Source organism: Halichoerus grypus, chromosome 10, assembly GCF_964656455.1.
Source record: "Halichoerus grypus chromosome 10, mHalGry1.hap1.1, whole genome shotgun sequence".
Taxonomy (NCBI): Eukaryota; Metazoa; Chordata; class Mammalia; order Carnivora; family Phocidae; genus Halichoerus; species Halichoerus grypus.
Window position 1 is genome coordinate 108,757,317 of NC_135721.1, and position 7,649 is coordinate 108,764,965.

Sequence of the window (7,649 nt, forward strand, 5' to 3'; positions counted from 1 at the left end):
CCATCTCTAAAATGGCCAAGCCACCCTGTAGGGGTATGGGGACCTGGGCTTGCCTCTGTTGGAGACAGCTCCCTGGGGGTTGCCAAATGTAAGACCCCAGATGAGGGCCCAAGTACCACCCTATGGTGTGGGGCCAATGTGATGGTTGATTCTGTGTCAACTTGGCTAGGCCATGGTGCCCAGATATTTGGCCAAACACTAGTCTAGATGTCCGTTCTGAAGGTGTTTTTTTAGATGAGATTAACATTTACATCAGTAGACTTTGAATAAAGCAGATTGCCTTCCATAATGTGGGTGGGCCTCATCCAATCAGTTGAAAGCCTTAAAACAAAAATAGTACCTCCCCTGAGGGAGAGAGAATTCTGCTGCCAGATTGCCTTTGGACTTGAGCTGCAACACTGGCTCCTTCTTCCCTGGGTCTCCAGACTGCCAGCCCATCCTGCAGATTTTGGACTTGCTACTCCCCAATTGCATGAGCCAATTCCTTAAAATAAATCTCTATGTATACATGTTCTGTTGGTTCCGTTTTTCTGGAGAACTCTAACACAGAGGGGTTATATGGTTGGTTCACAACATTTGAATATGTGATTGATAATTATCTTCCTAAGAGCATAAATAGTGACCAACATAATTTGGCCTCTAAAAAAGCTAACAACTGAGGTAAGATTGTTATCAATGCCCCCAGATGATACTTGTATGTTTCTTTTATTTTTTTAAAATTTTTTTAAAGTTTTTTTTTTTTTTTTATTCATTTGAGAGAGGCAGCGAGAGCATGAGCGGGGGGGAGGGGCAGAGGGAGAGGGAGAAGCAGGCCCCCCGCTGAGCAGGGAGCCCGACGTGGGGCTTGATCCCAGGATCCCGAGATCATGACCTGAGCTGAAGGCAGACGCTTAACCGACTGAGCCACCCAGGCGCCCTTATATGTTTCTTTTAAAAGAGAGAGAGAGGGATGCCTGGGTGGCTCAGTGGGTTAAGCATCCAACTCTTGATTTCAGCTCAAGTCATGATCTCAGTGTCCTGGGATCAACAACCCCCATGTTGAGCCCCACACTGGGCTCCATGCTCAGCAGGGAGTCTGCTTGGGATTCTCTCTCCCGCTCTCCCTCTGCCCCTCCCCCCATTCATGCTCTCTCTCTCTAAAATAAATAAAATCTTGTAAAAAAATCAAAAAAGAGAGAAAAAGATTTGGATGAATCAATGCTCCCCTTAAGTGTTGTTTTGATTTTTTATATTTAGAGTTTTCACTTCTAGCAGTAGCTTTTTAGTTGCTGAATTAACTAAGCTGAGTGCAACAGATGAGCAGACAGTTAAAAACACTTCCAAGGCAGTGAGGTTTTTGTACTGTTCAGACGGTGCATGTAGGTGACAAAGACAAAAGACAAACAGTCTGTCTGGGGTCCCACCAACACCCCCAAATCAGGCAGGAAGCCTTACAGAAGTTAGAGTGCTGAAAATTATCCAGCAAATACTAATAACCTTCTCCCCAAGGAGCCAGCAGTTCTTGGCTTTCTTTATGGAAACAGATTTTATGAAATAATCTGGTTTTGTCTATTTTAGGTAATGAAGCTAGTACTGAATGGAGTTTGCTGTGAGCACAAGACCGAGCTGTGAAGTTTTGAATACATTTGAATAGGTTTTGCTTAGAAAATTGAACTTGGGTAAAATCGACATTGCTCTTTTCATTTTAAAACTACGCAAAATAAAAATGATTACTTATGATTTAAGGGGTGGCTGGGTGGCTCAGTCGGTTAAGCATCTAACTCTTGATCTCAGCTCAGGTCTTGATCTCAGGGTCGTGAATTTGAGCCCCATGTTGGGCTCCACGCCGGGCATGAAGCCTACTTAAAAAAAAAATGATTACTTATGATTTAAATATATACTTCAGTTAAATTTAGAAGCTTTAAAACCATGGGCGCATTGGTAGGGATGGTAAGTTCTGGTTTGCTCAGGACAGTTTCAGTTTATACCTGTCATTCTATTGTAATTATCAAAAGCAGCCCCTATTTCTCTCAAAATGTCCCAGTGTGGTTGATTAATATGGTCACTCTGCACATTGGCTAGAAAAACAGCTCACCGTAATTATAAAGTGTGAGGTTTTCAAGATGAAACAGTAAGTTGGATCTTAAATTTAAATTTTATGATAGAACTGAAATCTAAACACATGTTTTGGTGAAAGGCAAAATATAATATGGATACTTTATTTTTAAAGATTTATTTATTTATTTATTTTTAAAGAGAGAGTGCAGGGGGAGCAGGGGAGGGGCAGAGGAAGAGGGTGAATCCCCAGCAGACTCCCTGCTGAGCGCAGATGGGGGGGGCAGTTCAATCTCAGGACCCTGAGATCATGCCCTGAGCTGAAATCAAGAGTGGGACGCCTAACCGACTGAGCTACCCGGACGTCGCAATGTGGATATTTTCATATCAATATTTTGATAACACTGATTTAAACGTTCTTGTGTTACAGTGAGATCTTTTTTTCCTAAAGGAGTTTTTGAACTGGACACATAAGCATTAACTCGTGCTTGAATGTCACTCTGCCCACAGCTGCAGAGCCATCTAAGGGGTGGGCAGCACCCAGATTTTGGGTCTCTTACAATATCCTCCATGGAGAGAAATCTGGGCTCCCAGGGGGGTAGCTGGTGCCAAAGACTGGGGCAGAAGGCACAGGACAGTGTGGGTATGTCTTGCTAGTGTAATTATGTCTCAGAGATGTCTGGGGTATAATTTCGGGAACAAACTGCTGACGAGAACTTCCATGCATAGCAAATATTGAATGTCTGGGGCTATGAAAACCCTTGAGTCCAAAATGATCCCAAGGGAAGATTCTGAAGGTAAGGCACATATTTACAGAAATGTGACATATTGTTCAACTTAAATTGTTAAATTTCCTTAGCCAAATATTGTCTATAACACAAGCCACAAAAATACATTTGAGTAGTTTGCCCAAAAGCTCTTGAGTTATCTAAGCGAAAAGAACAAATCATAACGTCCATGACCCAATAAAAGAAACCAACAAAGGAAAGCTGAATTTAAAATAGTCATAATAATCTAGAAATTATTTAGAAGTACCAAATGAATTTTGCAAGGTTGCCAAAACGATGTGAATATGTACAAGTTTATTTTCTTTCTATGTATCAGCAATAAGAGATTAGAAAATAAAATTTAAAAATGGAAAGGTATACCCCATTTATGGATTGGAAAGACAGCAGCTCTCCCTAAATTGATCTAAATAATCCCAATAAAAAGCCAAGTAATATACCTCAATTAAAAAAAAAAAAAGCCAAGTAGGACCTTTTCTTCCTTTCTTCCTTCCTTCTGTGATAATGCTGCAGATAAAATAGAAACCATAAACATGAATATTATTCAGCCATTAAGGGTAAAATTATGAAGCTTTTGTAGAAACATGGAAGATATAATTATATACAGTGAATAAAATAACATGTTCAATAGGATGACAGGCTTCTATTTAAAGCCAATGAAAAAAGTTACGTTGGAGGGGTAGGATTATGTTTTCTTTATGTTTCTATTACACTGGCTTTTAGGTTAAAATTTCCTGCTAGTAGGTCCAAAAAAGCACATACATGTACAAAAAACACACACAAAACACAAACAGTGGCCAGAACATGAAAGCCAGCTATGCTCTCATCCCCCTGCTAGGGGCAGTTTTCTCCAAGTGCAAGATTTCTAAGTCCTTGCTGTCCTAGGAGGCCCATCATGCAATTGAAATGCAACCCCTGTGTGTGTGCATGTAATGTACATCGCATGCATGCACACTAATGTAACAACGCACAGAGAGACAGACAGACACACACACACATGCCAGAAAGGAAAGCTCACATCCATAGTTCAAGGGCCTGTGAGAAAACCAGTAGGAGCCGGAGGGATGGAATCTCTGTGTGAGAAACTGGGGAATTCCTTGTGTTTCGGCTCAGTCACCCTGGACACGAAACTCACTTCCTAATCGTACTCTCAATGCTTCTTTCAGGAATTAGAAAAGCAACAGCTTTCAAAAGGAGGAAAAAAACCCCATTATAAATTCTGGAAACCTGAGGTCATCCAGAATATGCTGTCAGACTGTCGTACTTTCGTTTCTGACATTCTGAAGTTCTCTTTATTAAGAACTGGGTACCAGAGGCCCAATACAAGGCTAACCAAGGCCTCGTATGGTGGATTCTGGAAAATGTATGCTTCACCCCACCCTGGCACACGGGACAGTCCCTGTTCCTCTGTCTTACCTTGCGCGTCAGGAGGTCTGATCCAGGAGCTCAGGACCTACATCCCCACAGAGCAGGGGCTCACCTTCTCCAAGGGCTGTAGGGGAGGAGAGGTCCAGGGATGGTGGCAATGAAGATTACTTTTGGATTCAGGGAATTATCAAATAAACCTAATTTAAAAATAATTACCTCAGGTGTTCACCCGTACCCTACAAAGATACACACACTAAGCCAACAGTAAAGAGCCCTAAACTAACCCAAATGATATCAAATGATCCTAAAATGCCCTTAGACTTCCCCACCCTAAAAAAATGTCAAGGATCCTGAAGATTCTTGTACACTCCATGCCAGTAGTTTTGAACTTTAAAATCAGAATCTCCTGGGGAGCTTCTTAAAACAGATTGCTGGGCTCCACCCCAGAGTTCCTAATTCAGCAGATGGTGGTGGGGCGGAGAATTTGCATCTCTGACAAGTTCTCCCATGGTGCTGCTGCTGCTGGTCCACGTAAGGAGCTCTGTCCGAAACCAGTATAAAGTGCTGGCTCTCAGCTTGGCTGGACATTGCAATCACCTGGGGAGTAATTTAAGGATTCTGATTTAGTTTTTTTACAGTGTGGCTCTGGCAGCAAGATTTCTAATACTGTTCCTCCTCCTCCGCACTTCCCCCTCTCATCCCTGTGTGCACTGAATTTGAGAACCACTTCAAACAATCCTAAAAGCTTCCAAATGAATCCAAACAATCCTAAACAATTAAACATGACTCCATGTGAAACATTTACACATGGCAAGCCATTAAGATTATCCTAAATCACTCTAAGATTCTTAAATGCTATTAATCAACCCTAAGTGATCCTAAAGGAAATCTCAAAAATCCTATACAACAAAGATCCTAAGGGACCATAAAATGACCTAATGGCCTAAATGATCCTTAATGGCTCCTAGAGCCCCTAGAGGGCCCTAAACCTTGAAGGAACCAACTCCAAACCTAAAGAACCCACATGATATTCAGTGACCCTAAATGACCTCAAACCTTTAAAAGAATGCCAAAATCTTATCCAGCCTATCTAGACCTAAATGGTCTCATCCCACCTAATCCTGGGATCCCCTTGTTTCCACCCTCCTTGATAGTCATTGTGCTTCACGCTCTCTGGCCTTCTGTCCCTCAAACGTGCCAAGACCTTGCCTGCTTTTGGGCTTTTGCACTCACCACCCTCTCTTTCTGGAACATTCCTTCTCCAGCTCCATCACATGCTTGGCTTCTTTTTGATTCAGGTCTCAATCTCCTCCACTAGAACCCAAACCTTATGAGGGTAACCCCAACACCTAGAGTAGTGCCTGACCCTGGGTGGGCACATTGCTAATATCTGTGGAATGCACGAGTCAGTATCCAGATGTACCCTGAACACAAAGACCTTAAGGTGCCAAGAACGCCAACGCTAATAACAGGCTTAAGGTCTTGGCCCAAGTTCCTTAACAATCGTAACCCTTGTGATCCCCACTAAAATGACTTTAGACATCCCAGACTATCTAATGGGCCATAAATCACTGAAGAGACTTCAAACACTTAAAGAGCCCGAAGAGGCATAAATTACTGAAAACTTTAAATAAATTACTAATAACTTTAAGCCCTGAAATGATCTTCAATCACTTTAAATGATGCCAAATGATATAAACCATCCTTAAAAAGCTCTAAGCAATCCAAAAAAATCTGAACCTTAGAAGTCTCTAAAGGACCTTCAATATTTTTGAACCCTAGAGGACTCTAACTCTAAATGCATAAAATATCCTAAATGAAAAAAATGACCCTCATTCCAAGGGCTCTGAAGAACCCAGTCATTTCAATGGTTCCATAGCTAGGGTATCTAACAACCCCAAAGCTCTAATGATTGGAAATGGTCCCAAATGACTTTAAACCATCTTAGAACAGAGAGACTCTTGGTGGTGGTGGTGGTGGGGTGTCTTATTAAAATGTTGATTTGGTTTCAGCAGATCGGCGGGGAGGGGGGGTGGCTGGAGACCTTGCCTTATTGTCACACTCCCGGGGAATGTGGGTGCTGCTGATCCACGGGCCACACTTTTGTATAGCAAGGCTAGACGTTACATAACCCTAAATGCCTCAAAAGGATCCTAAAAGAAGTAAAACTATACTTTCTAAAATGTCTTCAAAGAGGGGCACCTGGGTGGCTCAGTCGTTAAGCGTCTGCCTTCGGCTCAGGTCATGATCTCAGGGTCCTGGGATCGAGCCCCACATCGGGCTGCCTGCTTGGCAGGAAGCCTGCTTCTCCCTCTCCCGCTTCCCCTGCTTGTGTTCCCTCTCTCGTTGTGCCTCTCTCTGTCAAATAAATAAATAAAATCTTTAAAAAAATAATAATAAATAAATAAATAAATAAAATGTCTTCAAAGAGCCTCAACAAAATGAAACCCTAAATCTTAGGTAACCCTAAACACCCTATAGTTTCTCAAATGATGCTTAAAACCCTAAGCCCCAAATTATCCCACATGACCCTAAACTAACTAGGACAACTCTGAATGGCCCCAAGGATCACAACAGACTCTAAAGGATCTTAAACCTTGCACCTTAAAATGCCTTAAAAATTCACATTTAAATGATTCTAGGGGCGCCTGGGTGGCTCAGTCATTAAGCGTCTGCCTTTGGCTCAGGTCATGATCCCAGGGTCCTGGCATCGAGCCCCGCATTGGGCTCCCTGCTCCGTGGGAAGCCTGCTTCTCCCTCTCTCACTCCGCCTGCTTGTGTTCCCTCTCTCGCTGTCTCTCTCTCTGTCAAATAAATAAATAAAATATTTTAAAAAAAATTATTCTAAACCCCAACAGTCCAAAAGATCCTAAAAGACCCAAGAGAGCCTAATTACACCTAAAATCCCAGACTCTCTAAACAATTCTAATTGATCCAAAATTATCTTAAACCCAAATTGACCTTAAATAGTTTAAATGGAGATTAGATCTAATGAGCCTGACTTTCCCACTCTCAGTGACATTAGTGCTAACAACTTCAATGAACTTGACATTAATGACGCAGCGATCTAAAAACCCTAAGAGGCAATGACGCAGCCGCTTTGTTGATGGCCTGTCCTGACCCCGATTACCCCACACCCTAGTGACTCAGCATCCATGCTCCAAAGAGCAGGGTTCTGTTTATATACCTTGCCTTTAACCCTGACCCAAGGAGGGCACTCACGCTGGACCTGAAGACTCTGAGTTCCAAATGACAGGATTGATGTATGGTTGACTCTGATGGCTCTGACATTGACAACCCTAATTCCTCATTACCTTAAACTAATGACCATGAACTGTCAACTCTGGAAAGCAGACTAGAGCAGACCCTCATATACCCTGACCTCAACCCTAACATTACACTCTTCCCCCTAATGATGCTATGCCTTCATCCTAATAATCCAAACGACATGAGAACTGTGAC